General features: G+C 46.3%; 1 protein-coding gene across 1 annotated transcript in view; it reads right to left on the reverse strand.

The window, feature by feature from the left end:
• SPSB1 (splA/ryanodine receptor domain and SOCS box containing 1) overlaps window positions 1-19,699 on the reverse strand; it is a 38,735-nt gene extending 19,036 nt beyond the window's left edge. The window contains exon 1 of the mRNA XM_075721601.1: window positions 19,662-19,699. The gene's annotated coding sequence lies outside the window, so the exon portion shown is untranslated. The remainder of the gene's footprint in view (window positions 1-19,661) is intronic.
• Between the last annotated feature and the right edge of the window lie 951 nt (window positions 19,700-20,650).

Below are 20,650 nucleotides of genomic sequence, written 5' to 3' on the forward strand. Positions count from 1 at the left end.
CTGCCTGATATTTCTCCCTCCTTCCCTCCAGCACTGGACCTTTAACATCCCAAGATCAGCTGCATTTAGACAGGCATTTCCTCCACAATTAAGCCACCATAAGTTTTAAATAGTAGATGTTCAGAGCTATTTGCATTAAAGAAGCTCACATAATCCATAGTAAGCCACCCTCTTGCACAAGAGCTCCCTGCTTTTAGTTGTTTCCCCACTTACTAATTTGCAGCCTAAACAGCCCACTGTCCATCCCTCATGTCCATTTAAGTATCTTGATTCATTAGTTTTGTGCGATTATCAGTAGACAGGGAGGGGAGCAGTGGGTGGAAGGAATGAGGCTTAATGTGTCTACCTCTCTCCAGAGCTTCCATTCCTGTATCAAAAGCACTTTTTTTGCTATGACTGCAAGATTGGGCAACAAAACAAGCCATCAGGACAAAGGTTTTGGTAACCAAACACTGCTTTTCCCTTTAAACAGTTAACAATGAATCACTGCAGTTTAATGTTAGCAGCAGCTGCATTGAAAGATACCCATGTTAAAGTTCCCAGCAGTCACCTACCAAAACTCCCCTTCTGTCTCCTTCCGAGGTGACAGCAGGGCAGAGCAAAGGCATTTGTACAGCTGCATCATGTGCTATCCTCTCCGAGTTCATGGGAGGTCAGCCTCCTATTTTCACTATCCTTTGCCTAGAAGCAAATTTTTAGAAAGCCTTTCTTGTGTTTGAAGGGATGGGGGAAGCAACATGGTTGGGCTTGTCATAGGCTTAAGAATAAAACTATGGTATCCCAATTGCTGGAAGTGCTAGTTTAGAAGTGGTTTTTTTTCCAGAATAGCTGCTGTGCTGCTTTCAGCAGGCAGAATAAGGCAGTGCACAACACCTCCATAAACCCAGAGAGCCCATCGAGCATTGAATGAAGTCACCTGGTACACACCAAGTACTAATACCTGCATGAGAATAGGAGCTGAGCCCTTACTGTATTAGAGTCACATCATATTATAGATTTGAAAAGCAGCACTTTCTCAAATAGATGGCTTGAAAACGTAAGGTACACAGCAGATTGCGAGGATTTCAATCCCTCCTCCTAAGAGCAATACAGTATACTCTGTCAGGGGACATGTAGAATCCAGCAGGATTCCTTCTCTCAGGAAAACTTTTGCAGTTTGAGCTATTTTAGTATTAAGGTTGCCCAGCTACTGCCTCCTCCTTCCTCTTTTAAGATGTCACAAGCACTGCTAACAGTAAAGCAAAAATCCCCACAACAGAGCAGCTGCCAAGCACCAGATTACTCAGCCTATTGCCCTCAAATAGGTTTATTGTGTCTGAAGCTTCAGTACATGTATCTACATCAAATACATCTATGCCAGAGGGGAAGTTGTGCAAGCGTCTGGTACCACTCATCAGCACTACGGAAAAAGCATAGTTGAAATCTGGGCCATGTACTAGAAACCAGTAATTCTTGGACCATTACAACAGTGTCTCTCTGCTCCCTCCAAGCAGAGCATTAGATTCTTACAGCACCACAAACAGAATACTGTTCTCTGCAAAAGAGGGCAGAGCAGCACATTCAGTTACAGCAAAATCAGGGCCTTATGGTGCAGAACTAAGTTATGTTCCATCCCTGCTTCACTGCCACTCAGCTTGGGAAGCTTTACCACATCACTTCCTTGGATCTGCACTTCCCCCATTTAGATGGGCAGCAATACCACTACCAACCTACCATGGAGGGTAGGAGAAAATGCTTTCTGTACAAGTAGAAGGTGAAAGAAAGTGTTGCACACTTCTCATCATTGCATCACAGGGAGAGAATTGGGGCAAGAGGTGAACAACAGGACCACAGAGCATGCCTCACAAGCTGCCTGCTACTGAGGAGGAAATTCCAAGGCCCAGCACACTTGATACCCAGCAGGACTGCATTCAGTTCCTCCTCACAAAAAGCTGCTTTGTCCCTGACATTTAAGGAAGCAAAAGTTAGCTTTTCTTTCTCCTCCAGTTTTACCATTTATTTACATTTGCATCCTCAGCAACTCAGTTGACATCCTTTTCCTCACATTGAACAATCATGCTCCACTTCCAAGCTCATCCCTTTCATCTTCCCTTTTACAGTCTGCATTAAGTCACTGTGTTGACCTCTACTGTCACAGCAATCCCACCACAGTCAGGAGGATGGATGCAGAAAGACTCCCATCCAACTATGCGTGCTTGCTGCTATTTTTCAGGGAGGAAAGAAGCAAGCCCCTCAGGCAGGAACTAATGAGTTTCCTGCCTGAGTCTTTTCCACCTGATCAGATACTATGATGATCAAATCATGAGACATAAGAAAATTAATTCTATGATCCTGGAGCTTAATGCAGTTAAGGACCTCTACATAGCTACTGTGTGTTTCTACACATGACCGGTGCTATAGCATAACCTAATCTACGCAGAGCTTTAAGTAGAAAAAAGGGCAGAGAAGGATGTAGTATAACAAGCACAACTTCTCCCCAAGCTCTTTCCTTCCACCAGCTCAAAAACTGCTGCTAGCAGTACCTTGCCACCAGCAGCCTGCCTCAGCCTGTACAGTAGGTTTCCCTCCACCCTCTTCCCACCAGGTCAAGGGATTAAGTCAACTGTGCTCCTTTGACCTATTATGATAGTCGTGTACCTCTTTAGAGGGGGGCCGACATCAAACAGTCAAACTAAGTGCCAAGACTAGAAGCATTGTAGTTCAGCAACTGTTTTATCTCTTGTCTTATTGAACATCACGTAATGAGCCTAGAAGGTAGACAGCATGGCTGCTAAGGCCTTGGGCAGGACTGCTTGGGAAGAAAAACATCTTCCAAAGCTACATTTGACTGATCTTAGTTATGCCTTGCAAGTCATATCTGTCATGCTGTGGATTTAAGGGATATGAACTTTTTCCTACAATACTGAGCAGAAAGATAGTTTGCCCTGTTAATCATCCTCCCACATCCCAAACACCTTTTAAGGACACAAATCAGGATCCTGCTCCTTCCTATAAATCCAGAAAGCAGAGGGAAGCTGCTTGGTCAGTGTACTGTCTGCTTTCTTAAAACTTAGTCCTTTGCTGCTCCCTGAGAAAGGATCCCTCGATTTTGTCTCTCCTGCCACATTCTTCCAACATCCCTGAAGGAACAAACAACTAGCAAGAGCTAGCCCCATTGTCCAGCCCACAGCACTGCAACAAGTTTATCAAGGGATTCAGAGGCATAGCATGGTACCAAGTACTGCCAATTCCTATGACAAAATAACCCCCTATATGATGACTGTAGAAAACCTCCTGACATACGGATTGAGGGGCTCAGAAAAAGAAGATAAAGCAAGCTTATGTGGCTGCTTTGAGAGCCTAGAAATACTGGTATCTTTGCAAGGACAGCCCGCTCTAAAGGGAACAGTAACTATTGTCAAAGCTAAAGGACTTGCCGCTACTAAGTATTCAGCAATACCGCAGGATAGGGGGTAGTTGTGAAGTTAAATCAGAGTCAAAATTTGTTTTGCAGCTCACCTTTGACATTGAGACAAGACCGGAAGCAAGCTTTTTTTTTTATACTTGCTTTAAACATTTGTAAGTTTTACTAGCGATGCTGAGTCTTGAAACAAGTAATTCATCTCCTCTGTGTTTCAGAGCAATTTGTAGAACAGAAATCGATTATGAGAGGTTCTTAGACAAGGTGGGAAACAACCAAACACCCCCAGATTCTAGCCTGGCTATGCAGGAGAAGCCTATCAACTAATAAAGCAGCCTACCCACTTCCAGAATTTAAGTCTTCTTATAATATCATATTAAGATGCCTCTACAAGCTTATTTCATAGAATCATAGGCTAATTCAGGCTGGAAATTACCTCAGGAGGTCTCTAGCCCGATGTCCTCCTCAAAGCAGGGTCAGACTAGGTTACTCAGAGCTTTATCCAGTTCACTTTTGTAAACCTTCAAAAACAGAGACTGTACAACCTCTGGGCAACCTGTTCCAATCATTGACAAACCTCATGGTGACAAAACTTCTCCTTATACTTAGGGTTATGCATCCTCCTCCCTGTTCAAGTCATTCCAGTTTCTTATTCAGCCTGTTTCAGGTGGAATTTAGTGTTAATCCTCAGGTCAAATAAATCCTAAACAACTGAACGTAGTGCAGCCTCTTATACTAGCTGTTAGTGCCTTCTTACTGGACAGTGAATTACTCTAAGCAATAGAAATGTAGATTTAGTTTAGTTTTGTCTTACCTTGCCACATGGAAATATTCAGCATTCCTCTACAATGTTTACCCTGATCTCTTCATCCTGGGCTTGTTAAGTGTTGAAAAAGAGGACTGAAGTTACATGCTTATGTATAAAGACCCAGTAGATCTTTCACAGCTTAAGCTATAGATTCAGGTCTTTCCTGTCCTGAGGTCTGTGGAGACTGAGGGTGTCACCACTGAAGACAAAAAACCTCACAAGAGGAGACAGTTGAGTCACTGAGGAAATGATTTTTTTCATACTGTTTAGGAAACCATTCCGTTCACTTAGCAAAAGGATGTTTTCAGAAGTCACTCCTGCACATGCACCCAAAGCAGGAGCTCATCACACAATCATGACAGGTTCTTTAAATCAAGTTTAGGCTTCCTAACCTGAAAGCCTGTCAGGTTTTTCAATGCCTCCAGCACCTGCCTATATGCAAAAAAGCCTTCTGTAGCCTCCCTCAGTAAGTCTGGTAGTTTCAGTAGGACCAGGCATACATGAAAACAACATTACCACTTGCAAAAAAATGCTTTTTGCAATTCATCTCCAAAAGCATCTGGCTTCTGCCATTTTCTAGGAGGTCTTTCCTCTAGCCCCTACTGTCAGATGAGATCTTGGACCCATAACGTGCACATCAGATGTGCCTCTGCTGCATCAGATAGTTCTTGGAACATGCTAATTGACAGCAACATCTTTTTTTAACATGTCCCGACCACTAGCCAAGCCAGCCATGGCCTAAGTTTAGGAATTCTTCATTCCCCAAAGTCACGTCCTACATAAGCAATGCTGTGGCTCAGCCTTATCCACCAGTTGCCCTCCCTGTGAGGACAGGCATGTTTCAGCACCCCCCTTGGAAACAATCCTCCCAATGCATGCAGCTTAGCCACATCACCCTTTAGGAAGTATTGCGCCTTACAGGAACAGAGCTCATCTTTTTAAGTGGAAAAGATGAAAGCCAGAAGCTGGATGTTCACACAAACCTCATGCTCAGTACAAGTCTTTGAAGGCAGGAAGGCTAGGGAGGGCAGGGTGGACTGGGAAAGACAACACTGTCTGGCTAGAGCATACAGATTGCTTCATTACCACAACGAAGTGTCTGAAGACTTGTGTTCTCCTCAGCCCAGCTTCATCTATACCTCCCACCCAAAAAGAAGTCACTGACATTCCGAGGCAAGGAGGGATCTGCATGTTAACTTGGAGCAAGCAGGGTTCAGGAGCTTCCAACCCTGAGATTTGTTTCAAAGGAACACAGAATTACCTTCAAGATAACTTCAGTAATAAAACTGTTGGTTTTAACTAGGTACTTTGCTTTGAAATACAATTTCTTCCCCGGCATCAAAGGGCTGTTCATTTTAGTCCTGTAGCAAAAAAGTAGAAGAAATAAAAGCAGCATCTGCTTGGAAGAGATGAATGCAAGATAAAAGGTGTCTGTGACAGAAAGCTGGCAGCAGCCTTATGTTTTCTATTCAAGTTTGATCTGGGAACAACAACAACCCTTAAAACATAACAAAAGCTGTGGAAAAACCCTTTCCAAATCCAACAACATAGCCGGAAGATGCAATTTCTCTTCTCCAATTGCTGCAACAGCTAGTTGAGGTGAAGAGTCCAGACAAATCCAAACTTGCTATCCCAGTGTAATCAAGCACCTTGGCTTGCTCAAGTCCACGATATTCCCCCTTCAGCTTCCAATTCCATCTTCCCCTCCGAGTCTCCAGAGGGAAAGCAGCTTCCCAGGGATCTCCCTTAGCAAGAAGGAAACAGAGTCACACCATGGCAGAACACCTCCAGAATGTTTGGGCATAAATGGCTTGCAATCCAGCCAGTAGAGAAAGGAAAAAAGTATTAGCATTTCTTGTCTGCCTAGTACGGTCTGTTCTTTGCAGACAGTCAAGTCAGGATCATCATGAGTTTGTTACATAAATTTTTAGACATGCTCAAGTCCAGTCCTGTAACAGTAACAGAGGCACTGAAGTTTGTCACAGAAGTGTATCAAGGGTAGGTCAACTGCACTTTTAAGTGGGTTTACAAGCACTTCACACGTTAGGGCAAGAGATGGCAGCTTTTACAGCACTGACAACATTAGGAAGAGCAGCTATGCTGTGGTATACAACGGGCTTCCACTGGAAGCAAACCTAACAGAAAATTTATGTTCTGCAATGCCACTCGCACCATCTAACCAGGGAGAAGAATATGTAAGCACCTTGCTCTTGTCCGCCCCCCACCCCAGTACCCTGAAACAAGTCCTTCTAAATGTCTTTACTATGCACACTCATTAGCTTTACTGGGTGTCACCTTGATCTGCCATCCTGAGGTTCTGGGTGGGGAAGGACTGTTTTCTGCCCTTTCCCCGTGCTTTTTAGTAGCATCAAGCTTCATCTGCTAGAGCTTGGGGTAAGCATCCAGAGAGGACCAGATAGCTAGCACAAAAGGACAAGGTACAAGTATCTCACATGAAAACTAGCTATGAAACATGGATCCAATACAAGATTTGCAGAATCTAAATGCTGTGTTGATTACCATGCACACATCTGTTGTTTTACTTCAGCCCAAATTTTCTGCAATGGAAGCATGGATCCCCATCCTTCCACTGATTAGCAGTTAATATGGAAAGCTACTTCTGCCTAGCCTTTAAACTGTTTGAAACTACCAAGCAAAGAGAAGCCAACATAATGCACTCTGCCTGACCTAACCCATTGCCAGTCCCTACAAAGATGTATTCACCTCATTTCTGAGGCAGCTGCCAGAAGCTGTGTAACTCAAGCATCGGTTATATAAGCAAAAAACCAAAGAAAGAGCCAGATAAACATGCAACAGCCTAGTGCTGAGACATTTGTCAACATTCAGCAAACCACTCCATCAGTATGCTTAGTAAGGTAAGCCCTCCACATCCAGGAATACACACAAGCAACAAGCCATCTCACAGCAGCTCTCAATAAGTGCTGAACTAAGAGGATATTCCTGGCAGACAGATTACACAAGAGACAACTCACACTGCCAGCTTTACTGGAACATACACAGCAACTCCCCAAAGCAGAGCATTCTGGGATGATGCCTCACTAGATTTCTGACTTGTCATTAGCCAAAAAAGTTTAATGACATGGTTGGACTCTGTGTTTAAATATAATTGACCTGGGACATACCATAATTAGGAAGAGAGACATTGTACATTTCAATGAAGCCTACAGCTGGGCACAGTCTCGGCATGACACAATGTTTTGCTTTCACCATTACCTGAAAGGGTCATTGGAAATTGCTATGGTTATTTGAGATAGGCAGGGTGACCAAAAGCTTCGGCTGGGTTCTTACATCATCCAGCAAAAGGCTTCACTTAATATAGCACAATTTTAGAAAGCCTTTCTAGCCTGACTGCTTGAAGTTTTATCCCTATAAGAGCACAACTAGACAAATCAGATTTGAAAGTGCAGAGCACGCCAGAATGAAATGGATTAAAGCACATTATACAAACTGTGGCTGCAGGAATACACATGCTGCCTTCAGAGGACATCTGCACTGTAAGGTGGCCAGATATCCAAGAGCAACTTTTTCCTGGAAATAACAGTTGTGGTAACACAGAACATATGTTTTTGCCAAAAAGCACAACCAAGACATGCACCTACAGCACTGTTCACAGTTGCTTCACTACTGGTTAGTGTCCAGAGTGGCTGGTTCAAGTCACAAGGAGTGGACTTTGTCCTTTAGTCTTACTGGGACACACTCAGAAATACATTTGTAAGCAACAGTTTCACTAGTGTAAGCTCTGTAAATCAAGTGATATTTTACGTGGCTTCCTCATCACCTCCCGCGTGCCAACATTAAGCTGCACCTCAATCATTTAGTTTGAGCAACGAAGCAAATCTGTGTGATTAGGTCCAACGCTGCTAATTTACATAGTGGTAATACCTCTCCATTGGAATAAAGCGAGTATGAAGTAACAGTTCACATCAGTTGCTTCAGCACACGCAACTAGAACAACTGGTTAGGAGATAGTCATGCTCTGAACCATGTAGAGAGGATGTATTACTGAAGAGACAGCATATATTTGCTGAAGAGACAGATTTGTACAGGCTTTTTGATGGTAAGCAGCTTTACGTGTCACCTTTTCAGATAGCATCTGAAAGCACAGAAATTTTTACTCTGGGCCATTTTAGCATAATCATCCAGGCTCACAAGATTAAGCCTTGTACGGAGCAGTCCATCTTTACACCCAGCCACAAGAATGTTTCTCCCACATCATCCACTTCCAAAAAGCCTCCCAGCTCAGCATCATCAGTTACATCAACAGGCATGATGCTGGAACATGGAAAGACTGCAATTATAAGTATCCATGACAACTTCAACATCAGTTTGATGAAGGATACTGGAAGGAAAGTTTGTGTAAAGGAAGTGGAATCTCCTCTTTTAGGTGTCAAGCATCTACCCTGTTTTCAAGGCAGAGCACCATACCAGAGATCTCAGTTTACACAGGACTTCCCTCTGCTCCCCGTAACTATGAAACAGATTGGTCTTGCATACACAGAGAGTACACAGCCACATTTGATAATGAAATTGAGTGCAGAAACCCAGTAAGTCTTGCAAAGCTGGCTGATGCAAAGGTTTTGATTAGCTACCTGCTAAGACAGTCTACTGCAAAGACGGTAGCTACTAGCACATGATGTTCGTGAGGAAGGTTCTGTAACATCCCAAGCAGCTTTTTCTTCCTAATTTAAAGGAAAGATATTTCAACCTCCTGCAGGGAAGGAAAGATATGACCACTGCTCAATGTCTGAGGTCTACTCAGGGGTGAGAGGGGATGCTAAGATGTTTTTTATCCCTTCTGTTTCCACCTTCCAAATGCCCTGACACCAGCACGGAAGCCTGAGTAAGCAGAGTTTGAAGAACACGCATGTTCACCATCTCCTCCTTCCCTCCCTAGGGCTTCTCAGCAGACTAAACTGTGGGTTTCCTCTCTAAAACAGCAACATTCCAGTACCTGTAATTAAGCTGACAGCTTTCTGCTGTGACTATTCCAGACACTGTCATCTGAGTCCTTTCCATTAAGGTCACCCATTCTAAAACCTCTCTGATGTAAGAGACAAGAAACAGCACAATAGCCAGTGACAGGACAAGTTCATTAGATGTAAGCAAGCAAGCCTGGGTTGTCTTATCTAGGCATTAAACAGCTGCCAGTACTTTTACAGTTCAAAGGCAAGACAAAAGCTGTACAGTCAACCTATCCTCCCAACATACCACTGTCATTATAGGTCCTCATAAGTCAACATGCCTTCTAAATAAGTGTTTAATATAAACATTCATACAGTTACTTAATTCCTGGTGAACAAAGTTTTTTCATGTGGGCCACAGAAAGCTCCCATGACATCAATAGACAGTTTCCAATTAGGAAACCAAGTTTGAAACACATTAATAGAACTTAAGAAATAGAGAGGAAGAAACCATGTAGAAACAATCAAAAAATCTGTTCTTAAGATGCACTCTGTGTACTTAGGAACAAGCAGAAAAGATAAGCTGCCTTGCTTTTTCAGAGTTTAGTGAGTAAGAATTGTAGTTAGCTGTAGAATTAAGCACAGCTATTAAGAAATAACTGTAGAATTAAGCACAGTTATGTTAGCTGCTCCCTTCAGTGTCTAAGCTTCTGTCTTTTCTAAGGTTGGTCAGTCTCAGACAAAGTATGTTCAACTGTTTTTTGGCTGCTACTGAAGTCCTTATTCCTCCTTTTGAGGAGGCTGGATGGCTTTGCCAAGATTTGCTGTGTACAAGCATCAATTTGAAAGTGATGAGAAGGCCACTGCCACCCACCATTCAGTGCACCACAACCTCCCAAACATGGAATAGATGTAAACTGTCTAGAAAATCTAATGCCTGAAATATTAAAGCCACCACATCCAACAGTATTTTCCTCCCTTAAAAACCTCACAGCAGAAAAAAACCCCTTACCTCACAGTTTTATTTCTGCAGTCAATTCATTACACTACTACTTCTAATACTCAAAGTGTAAGCTGAAGTCACCCTACACACCCATCCCCTACACATAATCCCAATGCTTTGGTGATACCATACTGGGACTTGCAAAAGCTGGCTACAGAGATATTCACCCTGGATAAATGAATCTAGGCATGTATTAATTGGACTGCCCAGCTTTTCTACCGGGCTTGCAAGCAAAAAAAGGGGTTACGTGCAGCAGCCTGCGAAGCCATCTCCTTGGCTGCTGCCAGCCTGCCACCTGCTGGGCCATCTGCTTTGTCCACTCAGGCCCAAGGACAGGATTCAGCTGATGCTTTTTCAGCACCACAGCCCTGGCTCACACACCATTTCCATGGCAAGCTTGTTTTGTGGGCATCTTGGACATGCCAAAACAAGATTTAAGAGTATATTGAACACTGCATTAGCACAAAAGCCATCTCAACAGTAAAGTCACTGATGAGCCCTCTGCTGTACTATTTTGCACCTTGAAATGGAGATCCCTGTGAGGCCAGGTGTTCTTTCAAGAACAGTCTAGACTGGGGATTGGCTGGCATTTTTTGAAGGATTGAAGACAGCCTAATCCAAATAACATAAAAGCACATGCCTCCAAACAAGTACTGGTTATAATACCCTATCCTTCCTCTTCACCTTAATGACCATAAGCTTGAAAACCATTCTCTTATTTCAAACACACAGGGGCATTTGTCATCAGTCTTAATATATGGTCTACAGCACACTGCTCCCCAGTGCCCACTAAGGTCTTACCTGCAAGAAGAAATCTCTTCCCGCTTAAAGAGCCATTCAATTCTTGTTTCTTACTAGAAATAGCAAAACCAGTAACAGCCTTCTTTCTCCATTTTCACAGAAAAGTACTGCTACACTTATACCATAAAACACAGCCCAGCTGAGGATAAGCCATTATCTTATCTTGCTCTTGTATGTTCCTAGATACATACCAAAAGCCATGCCACCCCTCTGGTCTAAAGCCCAAACCTGCTTCTGCCTACTAAGCTTAGGGGACACTGCACATATCCCATCAGCAATGTGCAGTCAATGGAAATTCTGTTTACCCCCACTGTTCATGTGCTGCCACATGGTTGTGCCCACAGCAGCAAGCTGAGCTGTCCTACCTAGGAGGATCTGGCTGGGAAGGGAATGCCAGCATGCACTTACAACCATATCCCTACATCAAGGGGCAAAGATTGAAGGCACCTCATGAGTCACAGCCAAATTCCTTTTTGGAGAAAACACGTACAGCAGAAAGTCCTTACAGAAAAAATACCACCAACTATGTATGCAAGTACACCTAGCAACAAAGATTCTCCTCTTCCAAAACTAGTAAGCTCAGTGAAGCAGTAGATTCACTGGAGTTTCTTGTAGGCAAACATCTGGACATATCTGCCACCCTGGAGTGACACAGCATACTTGGCAAGTTTCCCCTAGTAAAACAGTGCGCTACTCTGGCTATGGAGCAAGCAGGGGTGTAGTTGCACAATCTCACCCTGCCTGCAGATGTGGGTTATTGCTCCTTCCAGGCTCTCTTTAGTCAGGTGTCCCCTCCCACTTAAAGTGTGGACACACAAAGCTGTGCCTCTTGCAAATCCAGTTCAGTGTCCACACACCAGGCGTTATCTGAGTAATCAGATAAAGCCTCAAGATTGAATGTTATTCATGCCAGAAGTGCAGATTTGGGCCTGTGTGGGCACATATGACGTGCCCCTTCAACAATCTCACTGGAAGGCAACATCTTACAGCCACTTGGCATGCCTCATACCCAGAGGATCAGAAGCACATGAGGAACACCAGTACCTTGATAAAACAGGAAAGATTCAACTGGGGAATATGTAGAGTGAACCTTCCAGGAAAGCTCTCAGTTTCTTCAAAAGCTGCTTCTTACAAACACTAAGTTTAGAAAGTTAAACTATTTTGCAGCTTGTTGGTCCTTGAGTAGATCATCTCAAGGTCAATTAACTAAGGCAGATATTGAGAACAAACTACAGTAACCAAATTCCAGGATGAACCTCAGCCACTGAAATGGGTCCATATTAATAAACATAAGATACACACTTTGCCCTTTCTTCTTCTCCCCATCCCAACATACAGAAAGTCAAACCCACAACTTGGAAAAGCAGTAGCATATTGCCATGCTGGTCTGCCTTCACTAGATTTTCACCAGTTCACAGCTGCTTCACAGCAGATTAGCTGCCCCTTTTAAACTTCTACACAGCAGCTGTACGCTAAGACAGTGTGCCACATAACTAACCTTACAGCAATATCCTGCTGGAATCAGTGCCATGTGTGCAGCCCTTCTGCCCTTTTCCTCTTAGGCTGCAAACTAACTGTGCTAGAAAGATCCAAGAGATGCATGTGCCTGAATCACTACCAGAGTCAAGTCTGAGGCTGAAGCCACTTGCAACTGCCCGTCTGATCCTTGTTGCAAGAGCGACACACAGCACCCCAAAAAAGCTGTGAGGTAATAAGGAGGAAAGCAATGCCCTGGCTCACAAAAATATGAAACATGTTCATTAGATCGATTCACTTCCACCCCCAGGTCTATTTTGTTCCAGCTGGAAGTGCACAACATGCCACATGGAAAACCCCAGAACATTAGCAGTGAAACTGTGTGGGACATCAGGCAAGGAAGCCAAGTGTTCAAGCCAGCAGTGCAGAACCTTGACAGCAAGCTGTAGGGTAACAACACAGCACAGCCTGCAGCAGCTCATGCCTATCATATAACCCCAGAACAGAAAGTCCAAGCAACTACATTCCTGCACACAGGAGTCAAGCCAGGTACTTTCTGGATTCACACAGGCCCCAAACCTCTTTTCAGCACAAGTGTCAACAGGTTCCTTCTGCAGCTGTTCAACAGTTCATAGGAACTAGGACATAAATGCTAATTCTCCCAGTTCAGCTTACCCCTTACCAGCTGGTCCATAAAAGTTATAGGTATTTCTTTTTATGGGCACCACTTGAAACTTCAAGTCCCACATGTACTAGTGCCCTGGGATTAGTACAGAACAAAGCAATCCTTCCTTCATTGTCTAAGTTCAATAACATGACCAGCTTAGCCTTTAAATAGCATGGGGAGACTGTCTATCAGAGATAGGCCCCATGTAGAACTGCTGAGAACACAGCACCAACCCCATCCATCCCACACCCCCAGTGTCTCAATTCCTCCAGAGTAGGGACCAAAGACTATTGTTTGGAAGCATTTCAGGGGTCATTATTCTCTTCTCACTGAGAAGCAATGCTTCTTTCATTGCAGCACAGCTCACTAGGCTACACCACTACAGGCCCAGGGATCTTGAAGCACCATATGACAATGAATTGGGGTATCTAGGCAAGAACTGCACTTTGGCAAACTCCAGGACTTCCTTCAAGGCTCCAAACACTGTAGTTGGAACCCAGGCATTTTTCACATCTTTGCTTAATGTAGAGTTTAACTTCCAGAAGGCCATTCAAACCATAAGTTATCCACAGCGAAGTTCTCAAAAGTTTAAACTAAGAATTTCTAAACATCCGAGACCAATGTAGCCTTCTCATGTAGACAACGGCTTGGCCTTACTCCTTGCTTGCTTTTCTTGGCTGTTTACCATCTGTGGTTCATGTTCTTTAGAACCAAGTTGTTTCTGCAGTTTTTGTGCAACCAAGTGCCTTTGTACATTTATGGTGTCAAGGCCCCATCTGGGATCTCCTCAGGACAGATTCCTGACTTGATAACATACCAGCTATCCAAAGAAAGCAGTTTGAAACTAACATCTACACAGCTGCTCTGACTTACAAGCTTCATCAAATTCCCCTCCCAGGCTAAAAGAAAAAGCCCATGTTTGGTAACTCCATTCAGACATTACCACCTTCTGCCCCAAAGCTCTCAAGTCAAAAGCTGTTGCTCTCACTTTGAAATCAGACAGATGGTGGTGTTTTTTCACTTTGATTGGCATTTTTTTTTTCATTGGTTTTGTTGTTGGTTTGGGGTTTGTTCTCCCCCCCCCCCCCCCCCCCCCCCAAGTAAAAAGCTTTCTCCTCCCAAGGAAAGTTTTGCAAGTTAAAAGCCTCACTATTGTACAGTAACAGCACTGCTTCAGTTTGAAGTCTGTCTTCCCATGTTCTAGAAAAAGAAAAACTAGCAGAGCCGTAAGACAAGAAAATGTTAGTGGACAAGACTCTCCAGGGTTAAGGAAATAAAGATAAGGCAAGGGTAGATGGCTGTTTCTCTATTAAGATCAGGAAAACGTTAACCCAAAAGCCTTTGAAGCCGAAGTTCAATGCTGCTTAAGCATAACACATAAAACCAGAAGGGAGGACAGCAAGACATCTACCACATGATTGAAACACTAGAAAGTTGATGGCATGCTAAGCCCCCCGCTCCTAGCTGTGGCACTTCCATACTGTGGACAGAAAAGACATTTCCCACCTTTTCCACCCCACTGACAGAAATCCCTGCATCGTGAGTCTCTTCTATTCCAACTGCTTTGATGAACCACAGGCTAGAGCCCTTTAAATAAAACCTGGTATCAGTATCCATCCCTGCCAAAGGTGATCAGACAAAAACAGCATTAGCTTTACTTTCTCCCTTTTTAAAAACCCTAAAGCCAAATGTTGAGTGATTGAAGCAAGGCCACACATCAAGTCAGATGTATAGAAAGGATTAGCCCACAGCTGTCCCTGGCTTGCAGCCCTACACTCGTCCCTCTAAACCACGCTCCCTGGGGCACACACAGTACTGTCAGATTGCCACAGGCACCAGCTGGCCTGGAAAGCTCTGGACCTTAAGCCCAAGCATGACAACATGTGACAAAAAGAACTGTCCCCAGCAGCCATGAGACAGCACCAAACACCCATCTCACTAGTCAGCACATGCATCTGCTCATCCCAGTGGTCCAGGCTCAGAGCTCAGATGTAGTTAACATGCTAAGGAGTTGTTCTTCCCTCTGTACTCTTTCCAAAAAAGGGACCACTGCACAGGCAGCCTGCAGTACCCAGGCAGTCCACTGGGCTGGGACAGTTTAAATTTTACTCAATTTCAGCTCAAGAGTATGACATTATTCATGGTTCAGCTGACTGTTCTGTCAGTACCCCTTACTCACTACCTTTACATGCTGGTGGGGGACCTCAGTATCCGGCTCGCACCAAATCTATTTTACTAGGGAAAGTCTGCTGTATCTCTCTCCCTTAAACACTACACAGAGTTGAGGCAGCTTGTGCCACCCCACAGCTACAAAAGAAAACAGCTCCCGTACCCAGTTAACACCCAGAATGAAGATTTAAATCACATTTGCTCTATAAAAACACTCCTTAATCACACAGTTTCCAGATGGGCAACTCCGGAGCATCAGTAACTCCTGAGCCTCTTCAGGATCAAAACCATACTAGCGCAGCCTCCTTCAAGAGCTTGGACAGGTTTGTTTTGAGATCACACTGTATCCCTGTTTCAGGCAGACAGTGACAGATTGTCTAGTGACTAGCTAAGAAGTCACTATTAGAAATTTGCTGGCTTTTAAATCACCCATAATAGGATGCATTTGCAAGGGACATTTTGGTTGACATAAAGAAACCTTCATATTTCAAGAAGGAAAAGCAGCAGCCAGCTGGACTGACTGCAAGGGAGGGAAGTCAAGCCTTGCCCACGAAGATGTACAGGGATTTGTTAGCACTTTGGTACTTGGTCAGTTATTCCAATCGCTGAATGGGAGGAAGATTTCACTGCCGCCAAGAACATCAATTCCTGCAACTAAGTCAGGAAAGAATTGCCAAACAAACATATACCTAACAACGCTGGCAACACATGCAGTTGACTGTTTACTACAGAGCTGCAAGTTTATCAGGGAAGATGACTAGGACAAAAGAAAGTCAGTGAAAGAGCAAGACTGACAGACATCCATTCTCTTGCTCTCAAACTTTTTCCTTGTGACATTTACGTGAAGCTGTTTGCGCAGAGACACAGCAGAAGCTAAGTATTTCAGTCTGTCCGCTGCTGGAAGGATCAGGGTAGATAACAGATTGTTCTTGACCTCCCAGCTGTGAGGCAAGCAGAAGCAGACGCACAGGAACATCATACAAGTTCTCCCAATGGTATGCACCAAACCAGACATCCTGGTTTCCAGCAGCATGCTCACATCCTTCAGACAACTTGGTCTGCACTGCTCTCCTCCCATGTGTAAGACAAGGCTGCATCTCGGTCACACTCATCACTACATTTATACATTATACTTAATTTCTAGAACTCACTGTAATTCCTCTAGGAAGGCATCCTGCCTTGCACAAGAAGTGAGTGTCTTTCAGTCTCCTATCATACTTAGTTGCCCAACAAGACTGCTAGATCTTTCCAAGACAGATCGATTATATATTTATTCTAGGCTTGATACCACTTCACCCAAAGTATGATCGCCTGGAAGAGATTTTTCTGATCAATGCAACAGACCATTTACTTTAGCCCAGGAGCTTCCAAAGCATTACCTATGAGGGCAGAGCAGTACAGAGTTAAAAGGAAACCTATGAACAACCCCTTCCCTACTTCTTTTCAAGACATGACACTGCTTTAGTAGTCCCTGGGGAAACACAGTTAACAGTGGCACTTTTTCCCCACCGTGTGCTTGGAAACTAGTACTTGTAAGCTAGGTTTTCTCACACTCAGCAGAGTGCGTTTGGCCATCTCCTGGAGCACGTAACCCATCTTTGCTGAGGACAACTGCACTCATTCCCCACTGCCCCCTGCCTCCAGCAATTATTTATTGAAACAGTGGTACCTGTAGCAGTTACTCACATGGAGTAACTCAAGGGAAGATTTTTTGTTGTTGTTCAGAGCAATGCAGTAACTGGAAGTGAGTCAACACCCTGACATCAATCCATTCTGCAATGACCACCAGCACAGCAGTCCAGTGACTGCAGTTCCGTAACCTTGGTTCTCAGACACTTACTCACTTCTGTTCTGCAGGCATTACACAGCTTTGTCTGGAAGCAACCAGCATCTAACTTGTATCAGCAACTTCACTTGCTAAGTCACAATACATGCCTGCAAATATAGAGGAGCAGGGCAGCAATTTCACAGCCAGCCACATACACCGGTCTTTGGCAGAGTTAAGGTTAGGGAAACTCATACCAAAACAGAGCTTGTTAGTATAATCCCTGCAGGTCTAGTAAGCTGTTTCTCCACTGCTATAATACTACATCACTCTACTGGTTAGTAGATGTACAAGCCTCTTTCCACAGGACATGAAGATAAGCACAACCCAGCTGAGGTCATCTCATTGATGCTCCCTGCCAACACCAGCTAATCCTCCCCTCCCCTTGTCAACACAAGCCCTGACTCCAGACTCAGTCAGTACATGTCTACTACAGCCCAAAACTATAAGCATAACTTGCATCGGCCTATCAGAGCTAGCCTATCAGGTGCCAATTCCAGTGTATTCAGTGGCACCAGCCACAAAATTTGACTGAGACACAAGCCTCAGTTGGCCACAGAGCATATTCCCTTCCACATCTTCGATTCTTCAAAAACTACATTGTGACTTGGAAGATTAACTGTCAGCACAGCCTGCGCTCATTCACAAAGCCTGGCATACACAGTGTCCGGACTGGCTCACTAGCTACAGATTTTTAATTCCGGTAACTTCATGAATTCTTAATTAGCCCTTGCAAGACAGACTTGACAAGACAAGCAGCCCTTGCAGACTGCTTTCACTTTTTCTGAGGAAACGAAATGTAGGTGGCCAGGGGAGGAAAAAAAAAAAAAAAAAAGAGACACAGGAGAGCAACAAGCAGAGCACATTTTCCACATCCAGGATCTAGCAGCAGCGAACTGACTCCACACAAATGCAGCACAGATCAGCTAGCCAGTTCCAGGAACACAAACCCACATCTCAGAAGTATCTAACAAGTTTACAAACAAACTCCAACCACGTTATAGCACACTTCAGTAACCTCCAAAGCAGAGGAGAGAGGCTGCAAAAGCCTGCTGCTGATGCACTGCAACAATACCATGCCCCCCAGAGGAATATGCTGCTGAAGCGCATCCCATGTCTTCAAGGGGGAAGAGGGATAAATTGCTGCTTTATGCATCCATCCTCACAGCTAGCGAGAGCCATGACCCGCTGCCCGAGCAGGGAGGAGGCAGGCACAGTAGCCACTGGTTGGCCGGGGAAGATGCTCCGCCACAAGCCAGTTAAGCGCTTCTCGGCATGGCCATTCACTTTGTAAACAGCAGCACGGCTCCATCGCATTCCCAGTAGTTCCCTGATCAACTCATTGCAGAAATATCCTTCCTCATAGGCTGGGATAGCCACTTTGACCCCATCCACCCTATAGCCAGATCTCTTTTACTGCAAGCCACTGGAAACTCCACATAGTTTGGTCCGAGTAAATCAGCAGTCAGCTTGCACCCAGCAAGACTATGCTGCCTATGCTACCGTGCTTTGCAATGCAGAATCTGGTGCAGAAATCGGACATTAGAGGGGTGGGAAAAGCAAAGATTGCTTCTAGGACAAAAGGTGCTTAAATTCATCCTGCATCGCTATGAGGGAAAAAAAGAGCTGATCATTCTCCAAGGTAGCAACTCCCATTTTTACAATCATTTTGTAAACTTCCTTATCTTGAGCAAGGGCTCAGACAATTCATAGGTTTCTAATCAGGCATGGCCACCACCAGTCATCACCCACGCTGACCGCCCACTGCTCAGTCAGGTAGCAAGGAGCACAAACGGCACGCTTCAGCACAAGGCTACAGCAAGAGCGATCTCTTCTCGTAACAACAGTCTGGGCACTTCAGATACAGGATTATAGAAGCTCCCATTCTATTGGCATAGGTTTATGTAGTAAAAAACCAGACATATTAATTAGGCCTCGTAAGGTGTGCCCCAGAGACCACCACCGTAACCACAGACACTGAACAAACAACCCGACTTCCTCAACGAGTTGAGGATCTCCGAGCTGACATTATCAGTGTTTGCTTTCCAAATCCACACACGGCCACGCCGGCCGGCCTCTGCCAGCCGCCCGCCTCACGGCACCCCGAGCGCAGCTCCAGGAGCCTCGCCAGGGCTGGCGGCTCTTCAGGCCCCGCCATCGCCCCGCTAGCCCCCGCGCCGCCCCGCTAGCCCCGCAGCGGCCGCGGGAGCGCTGCCCGAGCCTGCCGGGGTTTGCGAGTGCCTTCGAGCTGCTCGGGCGGCTCACAGAGCTTGGCCTCGCCCCAGCCTGGCGCTTGGTGGTGGTTTTGTTGGTTTTTTTTTTTTAAAGCTGGCACCGGTTCCGGGCAGCTTGCACGGGCGGGAGGGGAGCCGGGAGGGGAGCAGGGAGGGGAGCCCCTCCGCGCCCGCTGGACCGGCGGCCCCTCCGCCGAGGGAGGGAGGGAGGGAGGGAGGCGGAGGCCGCGGCAGCCCGAGGCGCGGAGCCGGGCCGGTCGCCGCCCCCCCGGGGAAGGGCCGCCGCGGGGCCGCCCGGGCCGCGGGCACCCACCCACCCACCGCCCCGCAGCGCGCCCGCCCCCGCCAGCTCCTACCGTCCCCAGGCTGCCGGCCGGACATGGCAGCGGCGCGGCCGGGCCCCGCCGGAGGCTGCTCCCGGGGCCGCGGCGCAGCGGCGCAGCGCGGAGAGGGCAGCGGCCGCCTCTCCTCCGCCGCGGCGGGGCGGCTGGAGCCGCAGCGCCCCAGCTCCTCCCGGCGCCAGGCGCGGCAAGCGGGGCCCGGCCCCGTCACATGGCCCAAATAGCGCCCGGCGGCCGCCCCGCTCCGCCCCCGGCCTGGCCCGGGGCGCGGCCCGCTCCGCTCCCCGCCCGCCCCGCCGCGCCGCGGGCAACCGGCCGCCCTCGGGGAGGGGGCGGAGCGGGGCGGGGCGCGGAGGAAGCGGCGGGGCCGGCGGCGGGAGCGGAGCGGGCCCGGGGGCGCAGCGGCAGCGGGGCCGGTCGTTCCCGGGGGCGGGGGGAGCGGGAGCTGCCGCTGCGGCACGGCCCGAGCGGAGCCGCCCCGGGGCCGCCGGAGCCCCACGCTGGGCGGGCGGCGGCGCTGGGTGCGGGCGGGCTGGGGTCGCCCCGTGCTGCCGAGAGCAGCGGGTTCCAGGCCCGACGCCGCTGCTCCTCTCCGTGGACAATCGAGGCGCTTTGCAGGGAATTGCATCCTCGGCGTCCTTATGCATTGACGCAATGTTGCAATATTTGCACTGCAAACACTCCCGGCAGCGTGTGTTTGCTTTTTTTTTAAAGCTGATTTGTTTACCAAAATAAGTCAGGGAAATACAATTCCGTTCATTTCAGTCTTTTTTTTTTTTTTTTTCTCACAGAGCGACTTTTTGGACAAATTCGACCCAGTAACGTCTCTTTGAGATGATTCATTTTTCAGTATTCCCGGACAAAAAGAGTCTGTTTGTAGCAATACTGCTTGGAGCCATAAACCAGTGGATTGTCGTAAATTAAGCAAGCCGTATTGCATGGGATACCTCCAAGGACCACCTAAGAGCTGCAGGAAGTGGTATGAATGATTCAGGAGGTGGCAG

Source organism: Pelecanus crispus, chromosome 15 (genome assembly GCF_030463565.1).
Source record: "Pelecanus crispus isolate bPelCri1 chromosome 15, bPelCri1.pri, whole genome shotgun sequence".
In the NCBI taxonomy this organism is placed as follows: domain Eukaryota; kingdom Metazoa; phylum Chordata; class Aves; order Pelecaniformes; family Pelecanidae; genus Pelecanus; species Pelecanus crispus.